General features: G+C 37.6%; 1 pseudogene; it reads left to right on the forward strand.

The window, feature by feature from the left end:
• Window positions 1–7907: 7907 nt before the first annotated feature.
• On the forward strand, window positions 7908–16403 carry LOC123788677 (large ribosomal subunit protein uL4-like; annotated as a pseudogene).
• Window positions 16404–19432: the final 3029 nt, after the last annotated feature.

Raw genomic sequence — 19432 nt, forward strand, 5'->3', positions numbered from 1 at the left:
TTTCTTCCAGGTTGTTTAATTTATTAGCATAAAGCTGTTGATAAAAGTTTCTAATGATCCTTCCTATTTCATTGGTGTTGGTTGTGATCTCTCCCCTTTCATTCATAATTTGATTAATTTGGGTCCTTTCTCTATTCTTTTGAATAAGTCTGGCCAGTGGCTTATCAATCTTATTTATTCTTTCAAAGAACCAGCTTCTAGTTCTGTTGATCTGCTCTACTGTGCTCCTGGTTTCTAATTCATTGATCTCTGCTCTAATCTTGATCAACTGCTTTCTCGTGCGTGGGTTAGGCCTGTTCTTCTGTTCCAGCTCCAGCTTCTTGAGGTGAGAATATAAAAACTGCATTTTAGATTTTTCTATTCTTTTGAGTGAGGCTTGGATGGCTATGTATTTTCCCCTTAGGACTGCCTTTGCAGTGTCCATAGGTTTTGGACATGCACCCCTATGTTTACTGCAGCATTATTTACAACAGCCAAATTATGGAAGCAGCCCAAGTGTTCACTGATACATGAACGGATAAAAAGGTGGTGTGTGTATACCTACACACACAATGGAATATTACTCAGCCATAAAAAATGAAACCTTGCCATTTGCAACAACATGGTTGGATCTAGAGAGTATAAGGCTAAGCAAAATTAGTCAGAGAAAGACAAATATCATATGATTTCACTCATATGTGGAATTTAGCAAAACACCCGAGCAAAGGGGAAAAAAAGAGAAACCAAGAAACAGACTCTTAACAATAAAGAACTGATTGTTACCAGAGGGGCAGGGATGGGGCTTAAAGAGTACATTTATCACAATGAGCACTGAATAATGTATAAAATGGTCGAATCGCTGTATTTATTCACCTGAAACTGATATAACACAATGTTAGCTATGCTGGAATTAAAAACTTAATAAAAAATAAAATATAAAAAAAAAGAATTCATTATACTTGATAGTCTTTAAATTATTTGAATACTTTCTAAATTAATTATAACAGTAAATATAATCATACTACAGAAAATTTAGAAACTTAAGAAAAAGAAAAAATTACTATTACTATTATTCTAACATATAACCTTATTATTTTCCCTTTAACATGGCACCATAATGCAGAGACTTCTTGAATATACTTAGAGAAAACACATTTAGCAAATAAGTACAAGACCATCAGTAGGAAAATTACCTTTACCCCCCAGTTCAAATTCCTATGTTCTGATTATTGGTGCTACCCTGTCTCTTTCTGCTCCTGTTTCCTGGATCTTTGTATTTTCTCTTTGACAAATTAGACCTGGTTGTTACAGTCTCTAATTTCAGATCCTTGGCTTTCACCTAGAAACTGAATATCTTAAATCTCTAGTCTGTGATGGCAAAAGTACCTGAGTTCATGGAAAGAATGCCAGGATCTACTAAAGGATCAACCATGGAGCCAGAGGGTAGCATTATAGTTTTTGTTGATCTTGTCCTGGACCTTGATCTTTAAGTTGCTTCTAATTTAGGTAATTTTAATCATTAACTTAATAGTTCAGAATCCAGACTTCTGTTCCACCTTCTAAGTCCAATTCAACTAACTAACTTAACCCTATCTCGTCCTACCAGAATGAACTGAAAAAAAAAAAAACATTAAATTAAGTGACCTATGATATATTTACCTAAAAGAATACTTTCTAAAGCCATTTTAAAAGGTTTATGCAAACTTCATAATAATATGAAAAAGTTATGATTTTTATCTGAACAAACTATTATATATCCAACATTAAAATAACAGATCTTTTTTAACCTCTGCAGAACAAATGAAATGGAAAACACTAATTTTAAAAAATTATTTTTTTAGGCTGTTGAAATGTGGTATTTTATTTCCACTTATTTTTATTTTTGAGGGAGAGCACACACTCGTGCTCAAGGGGGGGGGGGGAGGGGCAGAGAGAGAATCTCAAGCAGGCTCCATGCCCAGCCCAGAGCCTAATGCAGAGCTTGAACCCAAGGCCCTGAGATTATGACCCAAGCAGAAATCAAAAGTCAGACACTTAACTGACTGAGCCACCCAGGTGTCCCTTTTACTACCTCTTATTTCTATTCTACATTTAGTAATAAAAAATAAACATTACAAAAAATACAACTTTAAGAAGCAACAAAAAAGTCTAAGGTATAGTTTAATACCTCTCATTTCTTAATTTTCAAAAAGCAATACATAAATAATCAAATTTTCCTTTGTCAATTCAACCAGAATCCTAAAATTGTCAAAAGTTCTCTACCTAGGAATTGATTCTCAACTTCTAGACTGCCATAGTCTTCAAAGTTTCCAATTTCTTTATTCCCAGATTTGGTAGAACATTAAGAATTGAACGATGCCTCTGAGTATGCAGGAGAGCATACCTAGAAGAGTCAACAGTCTTAAACAGTAACAGTGAAGAATACAATAACTGTGAATGAATTTTCTATTTCCCAAAACTTTTTTAAGGAAAAAAAAAAGATATCCATCTTTTAAATCCCTCAAATGGCCTGCTGTAATTTCTACTCTTCAAAAGTGTATAATGAACACAAAAAGTTTGGGAACACTGAGGTATGTAACACTTTTCTATTCTCTCTACAGGTAATGCCTCTGTTCCCTTTCTCTCAAACACTGATAATAAAGAATGAAAGCAAAAACTATTTAGCCTGTGTCTGATTTCCCTAAAATTGAGAGGCATTTCCCTCAAACTGGTGTGAGAGTTAATACACTCACCTTAATCTCTTACTCACACCAAAACTGACAGTTTTGATTCCATATTACATTATTTATTTGTTCTACATAGATGGTCCCTGGCACTGGCTTTGGCCTGAAAAATAAGCTTCAATTACAAACTGTTTCTATTAAAGGGAGCATATCTCCTACAATAGAGTATTTTGATTAAAAAATTAAACTTCCACAGATATTAAAATTTATTTCTTTACACATATAGTGAATCTTTCTGCCAGCCATTCAAGAAAATTATCTCTACACTTGAAACTAACAAGCTTCTAATTTACCAAAGTAGTGAAATAACATATGGCTCGTGACCTAAGAACATTTTATTTCCTATACAGAAGTTATCCTTCCATTTCATTTCAAGAGAATAAGGGGAAATAGATTTTAACTCTCAAGAAGGTAAGGGGAGCAAAAATAGTGGAGATGTACTTCATTTTGTTCTCTAGAATGGAGTCTCAGGTAGGTGTGCTGACCCCAAGATTGACTCACCTCTCCTAGGAGATACTCCTGTAGGATTAATGGCACTTACAAAGAAATTCTTATTTCTTTTTTTTTTTTTTCCACAGATATGCCTTGTCTCAAAAACCATACTGAAGATTTTCTAGAATAAAGACTCATACCTCCTGGTGTCTTCAGCGTCTATCCTGGTGTCCCACACGTAATTTCAACGATGATAAATGTGATCCTTGTCAAGAACCTAGCCCTTCATGCCTCACTTTCCTTCCTCCTCTGTAAAAGAATACTACTACTTGTACTTTATAGGGCTATTGTGAAGATTAAATGAGAGAATGTAGACATGATGCCTAGCACACACTCCACCTTGTGCACTACAGTAATTGTGCGTAGGCTTTCATTATGAAACAAAATAACATTTCCACACGTCATGAATTTTTAACACAAAAGGTGAAAATTGAAAGCAGTAGATCAAACTAACAACCAAAGTATATTTTAAAATCAACTGTTATATCAGGGTCTGAAGGTTTACTTAATTATACTGATGGTGTTCGGGCAGGCCACCCCATAATGTGCCACTTTGGCATATGGATTATTTGAGCGGAAGGCAAATCAAGGCCTACCAGACTCAAAGAGCTTTTTACCTCCCCCTTAACTACAAAAAAAAAAAAAAAAAAAAAAAAAAATTTAGATATGGGGCCTATACCAGGAAGAGAGCTATTACGAGAGATAATCTTTTCATCAGAAAGACTTATCCACATGACATGGCAAACATTTGTTTACCAAAAATTTGCTCTTCCCATCTTCCTGTGAATTGTCTTCCTTCCCTTTGGAGCCCCAGATACCTACCCTTTTCTCTTTAGCCCAAGATGGCATATAAGCCTCAATTGCCTGTCTTTGACCCTCTCATGCCTCTGTCAAGCTCCCATACATACAAAATTAAATTTTCTTTTTAATTAATCTGTCTTATTTTGATGTAATTATTAGACCAGCCAAAGAACCTAGAAGAAAAGAAGGGGAAGGTTTTCTTCCCCTACAACATTAAAGCTATCTAGGGCTACTCTGGCTCAGATTTTTACTATGAATGTGCTACAGTCATGTTAGAAAAAACCACATATCTTTCCAACTTGGCAAAAATAAAATGAAATAATTTTGTCAAGCTCATTAATTTGTAAAAAATCAAATTTAAAATAACCTGTAAGCACTACAAAACAGAAAAATATATGTCATTTAGCTGCAAAAAGTTTATTGTTTAAAGAAAAAGCTGAAAATTCTTATAAAAGCCCAAAAGAAATTATCCAGGTTTTCCTACTATAGCAAATTGTAATCACATATTTATCTGCTATGACCGATGCTTATGTGGGGACTGAAAAGATATAGTGGAAATAAAATTTACTGTATCATAAATCAGACTGAGGAAGATGATACAACCCATGAGTCAGGCAAGTACAATAGTGATGATCAAAATTATGCTGGCATTTTTCATATACATTTTGTCATAACAGTTGTAATTTGTAGTTATCAGCTGATTATCATAAGTGGAGCTGATGCTAGGAAAAAATGAATCATGAGTTTCAAGTAAAAGCAAATAAATGTTAAAACATTAATCTGTATAATATTTTTGGACAGTTATAAAAACATGATGATAATGATCTAAGTCTGTACCTTATTTTATATTGCCCAAATATCTGTTGTAAAATTCCCTCAGCAGTAACTAATCTTTCTCTAAACAAACTAGTAATGGTAAAAAAAAAAAAAAAAAAAAAAGTATGGGGTGGAGATTCAGTGAGGAGAAAAGAGGGGAAAGAGGAGAGAGAAGACAAAGGAAGGGAGAGAAGGTTTGCAAGACAGTTACGCAATATAGACATTACTTACCTTTCAAGGAAATGAAGAACAGTAAAGATCGTCAAAGTTCCAGCACTTCAGACTATATCTATGACTCTTCCTTGTCAAGTACAATTGAAAGAATACATGTAAAAGCAGAATACAGTGATAAAACAGAAAGTTTGCCAATAATTTAATTCTTTTTGTGGTCCTATTTTTCTGGAATATCCCTTTTTTCTGTAAAACAAAAATCCTTCTGAAAACAACTACAATGCTTATTCTCCATGAATCTTTCCACCTTATATCAAAAATTCCAAAACGTGACATTAAATTCTTTGAGAAAGACATCTCTACTTACACTAAAATTCTCCCAACACCTTTTATTCCGAATAGCTTCATTCTATGAAAAAAAAAAACAAACCCAAAACTATTATGTTTCGTAGACAGCTTATCCAATATCCTCTCCTTAAAAGAAAAAGACTTTAAATTGAAAAATCCTTCCTCTGGTTATTCCAGTAGACATCTTAATTTATTTGACTATACTATTACATTCTTGCCTCAATGATTTTATTCTCTAGTATGCAGAAACAAATTGATAGTTGATGACGTCTAACACAGAGAGAAATTGAGGATTCCTTTAAGGGGAAGAAAAAGAAGAGAGAGTGTTTTTGGTTAAAATGGATTTCAACATAGTTAGGCTCTATTGTCCTTTAAAAATGACAACATTCTTTTTTGCCATTAGAAACAGAAAAATATTTTTATCTAGGAGCCATTTTAAACTATGAAGGATATTTAAAGTTAATCTTTTTATCCTTTATTAAAAGAAAATAAAAATGAAACAATCACTTCTTAAAGAATAGATTTATCAATTCCTACAAAACAGCCTTCAGAAAAATGATTCAAATTATTCTTTATGTGTATTTATTTAATAAATATTCACTGAATGCCTGTCACTGTGCTAGGTATAGTCCCAAACCTTATGGAGTTTATATTTAAAGAGATAATCACACTAAGGAAAAATTATAATTGTGATGATTTTTCATTGTACAAAAATATATGAACATTTCCATTTCCATAAGTAATTTTAACCTTCTTACAATAATCATTTCAAATAAGTGATAATATAAACATACTTGCAGCATGACCCAAAACTTCTGACCTGGACACTATGGAGTTAGAAAGTCAAGTTCCAGGCAAAAGAAATTGTGGCAAAGACTTCTGAACAATAAAATAAATATATAACCTAAATTACGTTAGATCTTAATGAAAACGAGATTTACTGTACCCTTACCGAATAAACAAGTCTGATTGCATTTGGAAGTTACCTTCAACTAAAACCCTTCCTTGCAGATGCTTACCCCAGGATGCTGTGGGTCCAGAGCTACCCCTGGTGGCCATACACAAACTTACAGGAAACTGTTCTAAACCGTTTAATGGAAATCTATTAGAAGTTACGCCTCTGTTGGATGTACTGTATGGTGACTAGCATAATAAAAAAACATTAATTAAAAAAAAGAAGTTACGCCTCTGTTGATCAAAAGTAAGTATCTCTCAAGAAATTATTATTTGATAACTGGGGGAAGTTTTAAATTTTTCATGAAAAATAAATTTAAAAATATTACGGCAAAGTATAACAACATGTTAGTGGCAAAATTTAAATGATAATATATGGATATTCACTGGAAAACTCTTTTTTTAATGATTTTTTATTATATTATGTTAGTCACCATACAGTACTTCCCCGGTTTCCGATGTAAGGCTCGATGATTCATTAGTTGTGTATAACACCCAGTGCACCATGCAATACGTGCCCTCCTTACTACCCATCACCAGCCTATCCCATTCCCCCACCCCCCTCCCCTCTGAGGCCCTCACTGGAAAACTCTTTTATCTTTGCTGTATGTTGGGAAATTTTCATAATAAAATGTTTAAAAAATTAAGAATTTTAAAAAAGTGTTCCATCACTGTTATTCATAGCACAAACACATTTTTAGGTAGTGTTTCCTACCTACATAATGTATGTCTTCACAATTCATCCTTTTGTAACAGTCTATGATATTGACATACAATGAATTATTAAAGGATTCACTTGTTGGGACGCCTGGGTGGCTCAGTTGGTTAAGAGTCCGCCTTTGGCTCAGGTCATGATCTCGGAGTCCTGGGATTGAGTCCCACATTGGGCTCCCTGCTCAGTGGGGAGCCTGCTTCTCCTTCTGACCATCCCCCTCTCTCTCATGCTTTCTTCTTCTCTCTCTCTCTCAAATAAATAAAAACTTTGGGGCAAAACAAGGGTTTATTTGTTCCACATTTATTCAATTTCCAATTTAACATCTAAAAATGCCTATTTTTGTTTCTGTTAAAACATGTTTCAAAGACAAGTTTTTTAAGACTGATATCACTGGGATCAAAGAAGATAATCATTTTTATGGCTCATGACACATTATCAAACTACTTTATACCAACTTCACACTGCTTTCATAAATGAAAACTGACACCAATTTAACCACAACCATGGAACCTGGCCATTTTAATATTTTGCTGCTTTACTAAGCATAAAAATATAATTCAGAGGTTAATTTGCACTTCTTTTATTTTTGAAAATTTTTAACATATTTATTTCTGTATTCATCTACTGGAATCTTAATAATTTTCTTATAAATTTGAATTATCGCTTTATGTGTTGTAACTAGTAACCCACTATCTCCTAAACTCAGGCAAGTTTTTCTCATCAGCTACCATCCTTTACCATTTCATTATGTTTATTTTTATATTTTCTAATCTGTCAGTCTCATCTTTTGTGATTTCTTCAATCCACTCAGAACTAAGAAATAGACTATTTCTTCATAAATATAATAAATATTTTAAAACATTTTTGTTTTCTTTTTTCCCCAAAGGAGCCACAGGACTGAAAGGAGCATGGTCCTCTCATGCCTGGGTCCCCACCCCCCACCCCCCACCCACCCCCTGCCCAGGGCATATGCTCGTCCATTGATGTCAGTGTACTCCAAAAAGGGGGAGCCATCTGGCAAAAATACTACTTTTCCTGCTGGGTTCAAGGCTCCCATTTGACCTGATACTGTGAACTTTGTTCACCAACTTGTGCAAAAAAAAACACACAGCCCTATGCTGTCAGTGAATAAGCCAGTCATCAAACCAGTACTGAGTCTTGGGGTACTGGCAGATCCATGGCTTGAAGTCCCAGAGTTCGAGGTGGTAGGACTCACTGTTCTGGCCAGGGTGCTTTTGGAAATATGTGTCGTGGGGGGCTGCACATTTGCACCAACCAAAACCTGGAGCCATTAGCACTGCAGAATGAACACAACTCAAGCTATATATCATCTGCTCTGCCCTGGCTGCCTCAGCCTTACCAACACAGGTCATGTCTAAAAGTCATCATACTGAGGGCAGTTAGGATGGCAGAGGAGTAGGGGTCCCCTTTTTCAACTGGTCCCCTGAGTCGAGCTGGATAGGTACCAGACCATCCTGAACATCCACGGAATCAGCCTGAGACACAGGAAGATACATCTGGATCTCTACAAATGAACATCTCCAGAGATGAGTATTGAGGTACAAAGCGGGGAGCTGTGAAACCACACACAGATATCGGAAGATAAACAGAAGAGGGAGTGAGCCGCCACGTTCGGGCACTGGGAAGCTGTAGCCACCTGCACTGGGGAGCGGGCAGACTCGTGGACCAGCACCCGCAAGAGAGCAGACTGAGACCGTGAGCCCGGGAACGCGCGTGACCAGTCTGAAAACCAGAGCTCCAGAGTGCACAAACAACACTGAAACGGAGCTCCAGAGCATGCAGGGGCAGCTGCCGGTGTTAGAAACACAGAGGACAGAGACGGCCGGCCCTGGAAGTGAGGGCTGGGATGCCAGGTGTGGGGCGCACATCCCGGGATGCAGCAGCGTTGAGCAGCACCAACAGAAACAGAGTTAAAGTGGCCAGAGGCGCCCAGTGGAGAACTGTCTGCGATCCCTCTGTTCTGAGACAGAGGCTGAGATTCGGCCACTGCTGCTCTGACTCTCAGAAGAGGCACAGCAAACCGCCAGGGAAAGCTGCCAGAAAACAAAAGCCTGGAAATACTGGCGCACAGTGTGCCCATACCCATCCCCCCTCGCAGGGGACATGGAGACTCTACCCAAACATGGTTGCCTGAGTATGGACGCGGCAGGCCCCTCCCCCAGAAGGCAGGCTGAAAAATCAAGAAGCCCACATCCCTAAGGTCGCTATAAAACAAGTGCACACTGCCTGGGTCCTGGTCAATAATTTGGGCTCTGGACAACCCCGCAACCTCTGCTCATCAGAATGACAAGAAAGAGAAATCCCCCCCAGCAAAGAAAAGACAATGAGTCTGTGGCCTCTGCCACAGAACTGATGGATATGGATATAACCAAATTATCAGAAATGGAATTCAGAGTAACAATGGTCAAGATGATGTGTAGAATTGAAAAAAATATTAATGAAAATATTAACGAGAATATGGAATCTCTAAGGGCGGAGATGAGAGCGAATCTGGCAGAAATTAAAAATTCTATGAATCAAATGCAGTCAAAACTAGATGCTCTGACGGCCAGGGTGTATGAGGCAGAAGAATGAATCGGCGAATTGGAGGATGGGTTAGTAGAAGAGAAAGCTAAAATAGAAACTTGGCTCAAAAAATCCAATCTCAAGAATGTAGGTTACGGGAGATTACTGACTCAATGAAACGATCCAATGTCAGAATCATCAGCATCCCCGAGGGTGTGGAGAAAAACAGAGGTCTAGAAGAGATATTTGAACACATTGTAGCTGAAAACTTCCCTAATCTAGCGAGGGAAACAAACATTCATGTCCAAGAGGCAGAGAGGACCCCTCCCAAGCTCAACCACGACAAACCTACGCCACGTCACGTCATAGTGCAATTCGCAAATATTAGATCCAAGGATACAGTATTGAAAGCGGCCAGGGCAAAGAAATCTCTCACGTACCAAGGCAAAGGTATCAGAATTACGTCAGACCTGTCTACACAGACCTGGAATGAGAGAAAGGGTTGGGGCATTTTTAAAGCTCTTTCAGAGAAAAACATGCAGCCAAGGATCCTTTATCCAGCAAGGCTGTCATTCAGAATTGATGGAGAGATAAAGACCTTCCAGAATCGCCAATCATTGACCAATTCGTAACCACGAAACCAGCCCTACAGGAGATATTAACGGGGGTTCCATAAAAGTAAAAAGGCCACAAGAGTGATACAGAACAGAAAGTCACAATCTATAGAAACAAAAGACTTCACAGGCAACATGGCATCATTAAAATCCTATCTCTCAATAATCAGTCTCAATGTAAATGGCCTAAATGCTCCCATAATGACACAGGGTTGCAGATTGGATAAAAAGACATGACCCATCCATTTGCTGTCTACAAGAGACTCATTTTGAACCTAAAGATACACCCAGACTGAAAGTAAAGGGATGGAATACCATATTTCACACCAATGGACCTCAAAAGAAAGCTGGGGTAGCAATTCTCATATCAGACAGAATGCATTTTAAACTAAAGACTATAGTTAGAGATACAGAAGGGCACTATATTTATCTTAAAGGATGTATCCAACAAGTGGATATGACAATTATAAATATATATGCCCCCAACAGGGGAGCAGCAAGATACACAAGCCAACTCTTAACCAGAATAAAGAGACATATAGATAAAAATACGTTAATAGTAGGGGACCTCAATACTCCACTATCAGCAATAGATAGATCACCTAAGCAGGAAATCAACAAAGAATCAAAGGCTTTGAATGCCATACTCGACGAGTTGGACCTCATAGATATATATAGAACACTACACCCTAGAACAAAAGAATACTCATTCTATTCTAATGCCCATGCAACATTCTCAAGAATAGAACATGTTCTGGGTCACAAAACAGGTCTCAACCGATACCAAAAGACTGAAATTATTCCCTGCATATTCTCAGACCACAAAGCTTTGAAATTGGAACTCAACCACAAGGAAAAATTTGGAAGAAACTCAATCACTTGGAGACGAAGAGCCATCCTGCTCAAAAATGATTCGATAAACCAGGAAATCAAAAATCAATTTAAACAATTTATGGAGACCAACGAGAATGAAAACACAATGGTCCAAAACCTATGGGACACTGCAAAGGCAGTCCTAAGGGGAAAATACATAGCCATCCAAGCCTCACTCAAAAGAAGAGAAAAATCTAAAATGCAGTTTTTATATTCTCACCTCAAGAAGCTGGAACAGCAATAGAGGAACAGGCCTAATCCACACACGAGAAAGCAGCTGATCAAGATTAGAGCAGAGATCAAAGAATTAGAAACCAGGAGCACAGCAGAGCAGATCAACATAACTAGAAGCTGGTTCTTTGAAAGAATTAATAAAATTGACAAACCACTGTCAAGACTTATCCAAAAGAATAGAGAAAGGACCCAAATTAATAAAATTATGAATGAAAAGGGAGAGGTCACAACCAACAACAATGAAATTGGAAGGATTATTAGAAACTTTTATCAACAGCTTTATGCCAATAAATTAAGCAATCTGGAAGAATGGAGGCCTTCCTGGAAACCTATAAACTACCAAGACTGAAACAGGAAGAAATTTATTTTTTAAACAGACCAATTAATTATGAAGAGATTGAAACAGTGATTAAAAACCTTCCAAAAAACAAAACGCCAGGGCCTGATGGATTTCCCGGGGAATTCTATCAAACATTCAAAGAAGAAATAATACCTATTCTCCTAAAGCTATTTCAAAAAATAGAAACAGAAGGAAAGCTACCAAACTCATTCTATGAGGCCAATATTACCTTGATCCCCAACCAGGCAAAGACCCCATCAAAAAGGAGAATTACAGACTGATATCCCTGATGAATATGGATGCCAAAACTCTCAACAAGATCCTAGCTAATAGGATCCACAGTATATTAAAAGGATTATCCATCACAACCAAGTGGGATTCATCCCCGGGATGCAAGGGTGGTTCAACGTTCACAAATCGATCAGTGTGATAGATCATATCAACAAGAAAAGAGTCAAGAACCATATGATCCTCTCAACTCATGCGGAAAAAGCATTTGACAAAATACAGCATCCTTTCCTGTTTAAAACCCTTCAGAGTGTAGGGATAGAGGGTACATTCTTCAATCTCATAAAAACCATCTATGAAAAGCCGACAGCAAATATCGTTCTCAATGGGGAAAAGCTGGAAGCCTTTCCCGTAAGATCGGGAGCATGACAAGGATGCCCACTCTCGCCATTATTATTCAACATAGTACTAGAAGTCCTTGCAACAGCAATCAGACAACAAAAAGGGATAAAATGTATCCAAATCGGCAAAGAAGAAGTCAAACCATCTCTCTTCGCAGATGACATGATACTCTATATGGGAAACCCAAAAGAATCCACTCCCAAACTATTAGAAGTTATAGAGCATGAATTCAGTAATGTGGCGGGATACAAAATCAATGCTCAGAAATCAGTTGCATTTCTATACATGAACAATGAGACTGAAGAAAGAGAAATTAGGGAATCCATCCCATTTACAATAGCACCAAAAATCATACATTATCTTGGAATTAACTTAACCAGAGACGTAAAGGATCTATATTCTAGAAACTACAAATCACTCTTGAAAGACATTGAAGAAGATACAAAACGATGGAAAAATATTCCATGCTCATGGATCGGAAGAATTAACATAGTTAAAATGTCCATGCTACCCAGAGCAATCTACACTTTCAATGCTATCCCGATCAAAATACCGATGACATTTTTCAAAGAACTGGAACAAACAGCCCTTAAATTTGTGTGCAACCAGAAAAGGCCCCGAATCGCCAAGGAATTGTCGAAAGGAAAAACAAAGCTGGGGGCATCACGTTGCCAGATTTTAAGCTGTGCTACAAAGCTGTGATCACAAAGACAGCATGGTACTGGCACAAAAACAGACACATAGACCAATGGAACAGAATAGAGAACCCAGAAATGGACCTTCGGCTCTTTGGGCAATTAATCTTTGACAAAGCAGGAAAAAACATCCAGTGGAAAAAAGACAGTCTCTTCAATAAACGGTGCTGGGAAAATTGGACAGCTACATGCAAAAGAATGAAACTTGACCACTCTCTCACACCATACACAAAGATAAACTCCAAATGGATGAAAGACCTCGATGTGAGACAGGAATCCATCAAAATCCTAGAGGAGAGCATAGGTAGCAACCTCTTTGATACTGGCCACAGCAACCTTTTTCATGACACATCTCCAAAGGCAAGAGAAACAAAAGATAAAATGAACTTGTGGGACTTCATCAAGATAAAAAGCTTCTGCACAGCCAAGGAAACAGTCAAAAAAACTAAGAGGCAGCCCACGGAATGAGAGAATATATTTGCAAATGATACTACAGATAAAAGACTGGTATCCAAGATCTACAAAGAACTTCTCAAACTCAACACGCGAGAAACAAATAAACAAATCATAAAATGGGCAGAAGATATGAACAGACACTTTTCCAGTGATGACATACAAATGACTAACAGACACATGAAAAAATGTTCAAAATCATTAGCCATCAGGGAAATTCAAATCAAAACCACACTAAGATACCACCTTACACCAATTAGAATGGCAAAAATTGACAAGGCAAGAAACAACAATTGTTGGAGAGGATGTGGAGAAAGGGGATCCCTCCTACATTGTTGGTGGAAATGCAAGTTGGTATAGCCACTCTGGAAAACAGTGTGGAGGTCTCTTAAAAAGTTAAAAATTGAGCTACCCTATGACCCGGCCATTGCACTACTGGGTATTTACCCCAAAGATACAGACATAGTGAAGAGAAGGGCCATATGCACCCCAATGTTCATAGCAGCATTTTCCACAATAGCTAAATCGTGGAAGCAGCCGAGATGCCCTTCTACAGATGACTGGATTAAGAAGATGTGGTCCATATATACAATGGAATATTACTCAGTGATCAAAAACAACGAGTTCTCAACATTTGCTGCACCATGGACGGCACTGGAGGAGATAATGCTAAGTGAAATAAGTCAAGCAGAGAAAGACAATTATCATATGGTTTCTCTCATCTATGGAACATAAGAACTAGGAAGATCGGTAGGAGAAGAAAGGGATAAAGAAAAGGGGGCAATCAGAAGGGGGAATGAAGCATGAGAGACTATGGACTATGAGAAACAAACTGAGGACTTCAGAGGGGAGGGGGGTGGGGGAATGGGATAGACCGGTGATGGGTAGTAAGGAGGGCACGTATTGCGTGGTGCACTGGGTGTTATACACAACTAATGAATCATCGAACTTTATATCAAAAACCAGGGATGTACTGTTGTACATGTACCAGCATTATCTGGTACTGTCTGGTGACTAACATAATATAATAAAAAATATTATTAAAAAATAAATAAATAAATAAATAAATAAATAAATAAATAAATGTCATCATACTGAGGATGTTCCCAACCTTTCTTTGGTGGTTGAAGATAGAGTTGAAGGCTACAAGAAGACCAAGGAGGGGGTTCCTGGGTGGTTCATTGGTTGAGCGTCCAACTCTTGATTTCAGCTCAGCTCATGATGTCAGGGTTGTGGGATTGGGCCCCATATCGCGCTCCATGCTCAATCGGGAGTCTGCATGAGATTCTCTCTCTCCCTCTGCCCCTTCCCCTCCCCGCACATGTGTGTGCTTGCTCTCTCTCTCTAAAATAAATCTTAAAAAGAAAAGAAGAAGAAGAAGAAGAAGAAGAAGAAGAAGAAGAAGAAGAAGAAGAAGAAGAAGAAGAAGAAGAAGAAGAAGAAGGAGAAGGAGAAGGAGAAGGAGAAGGAGAAGAAGAAGGAGAAGGAGAAGGAGAAGAAGAAAACAAAGACGACGACGATGACCAAGGAGGCTATTTTGCTTCTTAAGAAACTGAAAACCTGCTGGGCTGAAGCCTTTATTTGTTGGTGCAAGACTCTAGTGATTTTTCTGCCTCAGTCATAGAAGCCCATACAGAAAAAGGGGCCAGAAACTCAAAGTAGTTGGGAATGCTGAGCCCCCTACATGGCGAGCAGTTGTTCTGCAGAATCCCATAGTCCTGTGATGGACTTTATAGGAATGAGAAATAAACTTTTGTTAAACCATGAAAGAGAGAAGGAAAGGAAAGGAAAGGAAAGGAAAGGAAAGGAAAGGAAAGGAAAGGAAAGGAAAGGAAAAGGAAAAGGAAAAGGAAAAGGAAAAGGAAAAGGAAAAGGGAAAGGGAAAGGGAAAGGGAAAGGGAAAGGGAAAGGGAAAGGGAAAGGGAAAGGAAAAGGAAAAGGAAAAGGAAAAGGAAAAGGAAAAGGAAAAGGAAAAGGAAGGAAGAGAGGAAGGAAGGAAAAGAGAGAAAGAGAAAAAAGAAGGGAAAGAAGGAAGGAAGAGAGAGAAGGAGGGGGAGGGAAGGAGAAGGGAGCGGAAGGGAGTGGAGAGGAGGAAAGGGGAGGAGGGGAGAGGAGGGAGGGAGGGAGGGAGGGAGGGAGGGAGGGAAGGAAGGAAGGAAGGAAGGAAGGAAGGAAGGAAGGAAGGAAGGAAAGAAGGAAAGAAGGAAAGAAGGAAAGAAGGAAAGAAGGAAAGAAGGAACGAACGAACATAAAGCCTGGAATAATATCAAAAAGGTCTATGCCTCTCTGCAAATGAGAGCTGGGAAAGGCAAAATGAGAAACAATCATACTCAGCAAAGAGGACCCTGCATCATCTATAATGAGGGCAATGGTATCACCAAGGCCTTCAGAAACATCCCTGGAATTAATCTACTTAATGTAAGAAAGTCAGACATTTTGAAACTTGCTCCTGGTGGGCATGTGGGACTTTTCTGAGTTTGGACTGAAAGAGCTTTCCTCAAGTTAGATGATCCGTATGGCACTCGGCCATACTCTTGAGGTTGCCTCCCTCAAGAGTATCCTACAACCTTCCCATGCAGAAGATGTTTAATACAGACCTTAGTAGAACTTTGAAAAGCCCAGAGATCCAAAGAGCCCTCTGAACCCCGTGCAAGAAGAGTCATCGCGGAGTCTTAAAGAAGAATCTGCTGAAAAACCTGACAATCATGTTGAAGCTAAACCCACATGCAAAGACCATGCACTGGAACACCATTCTTTGCCAGGCCAAGAATCACAAGTTCCAGACGGATCAGAGAGCGGCAGCCTTACAAGACAAATCAGAAGAGAAGGGGGATCCAGGCAAGAAGCTGTGGGAGCGAAGAAAGGAAAGAAGGTTGTTCACATTCAGAAGCAGAAGAAACATTTGGTGGGAAAAAAGGCTGCAGCTACCAAGAAACCAGCAGCTGAGAAGAAGCCTGCAAGAAAAAAAAACAAAAAACAAACAAAAAAAAACCCACCACAGAAGAAAAGAAGCCTGCTGCTGCATGGTTTACTCCATAAATGTCAAATCATTATGGGCAGCTAATTTTGAGGGAAGACCTGATCAAAGGCAGTGAGAAACATGAAAAAAAATAAAATAAAATGTTTTCATTTTAATCTATTCACATTCAATTCAGAAAGTAAAATTCCCTTTAAGAAGATGAGAAGGAAATAAATAAAAATGTGGCTGGTAAAACTGAGACTTCATTCTCCCAGAGCACGGTTTTTAAATGTGGTCCTCCCACAAAGATGCATCAGAGATACTTAAGGGGAACTTGTGATAAAGAGAGATTCTTCAGTCCCATCTCTGATACACTGAGGCAGAATCTCTGGGTACAGACACTGGGAAACTTTCATTTTTTAAAAAGATAACCAGATGATTGCCATGCAGATTTAGGATCAAAATTACAAAACCAGGAGAAAGATTTTAGGTGAGTCACGCACGTGGGATAGTATTAAGATGCTTGACAATCAGGAGACACTCAAATACATTCTGCATGAGCACATACATGCATTTTTTTCTTATAGGATAGTTTTTTAAGGTATAATTCACACACTACAAAATCCACCTGTTTAAAAAAGCAAATAATTCAGTGCTTTTCATATATCCAGAGTTGTGAAACCATCACCACTATCTAATTAGAGAACATTTCCATCACACCAAAAAGGATACCCACACCCATCAGCAGTCACACCCTCTCCCTACTACTCCCCATTCCCAGGCAATCCCTAATCTACTTTCTGTCTTGATAAATTTACCTATTCTGGATATTCCATAATACCCAGAAATGAAATGTTCAGATCATACAGTATGCAGTCTTTTGCGACTGACTTCTGACATTACACTTAGCGTAATGTTTTTAAGGTTCATCCATGTTGTGGCGTGTTAGTATTTCATTCCTTTTTATGGCCAAGTAATATTCCATCGTATGGATACACAACATTATGTTTATCTTTTCATCAGTAGATTGATACTTGGATTGTTTCCACTTTTTGGCTATTATAAATATGCTGCCATGAATATTCGTGTATGAGGCTTTTGTGTGAATGCAAGTTTTCATGACTATGGGTAATTAGCTAGAGTTAACTCACCAGGCTGTAAAGTAACTCCATGTGTAACATTTAGAGGAATTGTGAAACTGTTTCTCAAAGCAGCTGTGCCATTATACATTTCCACCAGCATTACCAGCTTCTACCAGTCCTCCCCAAAAGTTGTCATCTGATTTTCAATTCTAGCCATCCTAGTGGGTATGAAGTAGTATCTCATTATAGCTTGACTTGCATTTCTCTAATGACTAATGATATTGATTATTTTCTCATGTGCTTATTGGCCATTCGCATATCTTCTTTGGAGAAATGTCTGTTCAGACCCGTTGCCCATTTTTAAATCAGTTTTTTTTATTATTGAGTTACAAGAGTTCTTTATACTAAATACAAGTCCTCTAGCAAATATAGGAACCCCATTCTGTGGGCTGTCTTTTTACTTTCTTAATAGTGTCCTTTGAAGCATAAAAATTTGTAATTTAATAAATTCTAATATATCTAATGTTTCTTCTCTTACTTGTGCTTTTGGCATCCTATTTCAGAAAACTTTGTCTAACCCAAGGTCACAGAGATTTACACCTATGTTTTCTTCCAAGAGTTTTATAGTTTTAAAGTTTTATAGCTTTACATTAGGTCTGTGAACCATTTTGAGTTCATTTTTGCATGTTGTATGAGATACAGGTGCAACTTCATTCTTTTACATATCCAGTTGTCTCAACATCATTTGTTGAGAAGACTTCTTTCTTTAGTGAATTGTCCTGATACACTTGTCAAAAATCAGCTGACCACTATGAAATTTATGATAAAAACTCTCAATCCTAGTCCATGGATCTATATGTCTAACCTTATGCCAGCACCCACACCATCTTGATTACTATTGCTTTATAGTAAGTTTTGAAATTAGGAGTGTGTTCCTAGAAAAATTGGATTTCTCTTTGTTTTGGTTATTCTGGGTCCATTTCATTTCCATATGAATTTAAGGATCAGCTTGTCAATTTCTGTAAAAACAGACTCTTCAGATGATTGGGAAGTATTACCAACTTGCCAATATTGTTTTCCAATCCATTAACTTTACTTTGACTTTATTTTGGTGTTTACTTTCTTTCACCAATATTTTGTAGTTTTAGTGTACAAGTCTTACACTTCTTTTGTTAAATTTATTCCTAATTATTTTATTCTTTCTGATGTTATTGTAAATGGAATTGTTTAATTTCACTTTCAGTTATAGAAATTTCTAGGATATAGAAATGCAATTTATTTTTGTGTAATGATCTTGTACCTGTAACCATGACGAACTTATTAGTTCTAAAAGTTTTTTAATGGACTTAGATTATCATTTATGATTTTTAAAAGATAAATCTAAGTCCATTTTTAAGATTATCTATATATAAGATCATGTCATCGCAAATAGGAACAGTTTTACATCTTCCTTTTCAATCCGTATGCCTTTTATATCTTTTTCTTTTTCTTTTTTTAAGATTTTATTTATTTGTCAGAGAGAGAGAGAGAGAGCACAAGCAGGGGAAGCAGCAGGCAGAGGGAGAAGCAGGCTCCTCTCTGAGCAAAGAGCCCGATATGGGACTCGATCCCAGGACGCTGGGGTCATGACAAGAGCCAAAGGCAGATGCTTCACCGACTGAACCACCCAGGGGTCCCCCTTTTATATCTTTTTCTTGTCTAATTGCCCTGGCTAGAACAAAACAGTCCAATGTTGAATAGTAGTAGCAGGAGTGGACATCTCTTGTCTTGTTACTGGAAAGCATCCATAGTGTTTTACCATTAAGTACAATGTTAACTGTAGGTTATTTATAAATATTATTTATCACGTTGAGGATGTTCCTTACTATTGTTAATTTGTAGAGTGTTTTTATCATGAAGGTTGCTGGATTTTGTCAAATGCTTTTTCTGTATTTATTTACGTGATCATTGAGTTTTGCCTTTATTTTGTTAACAGTATATTATATTGATTGATTTTCAAACATTAAACCTGCCTTGTGTTCTTGAGA

Source organism: Ursus americanus, chromosome 3, assembly GCF_024610735.1.
Source record: "Ursus americanus isolate L20-20 chromosome 3, mUrsAme1.1.p, whole genome shotgun sequence".
Taxonomy (NCBI): Eukaryota; Metazoa; Chordata; class Mammalia; order Carnivora; family Ursidae; genus Ursus; species Ursus americanus.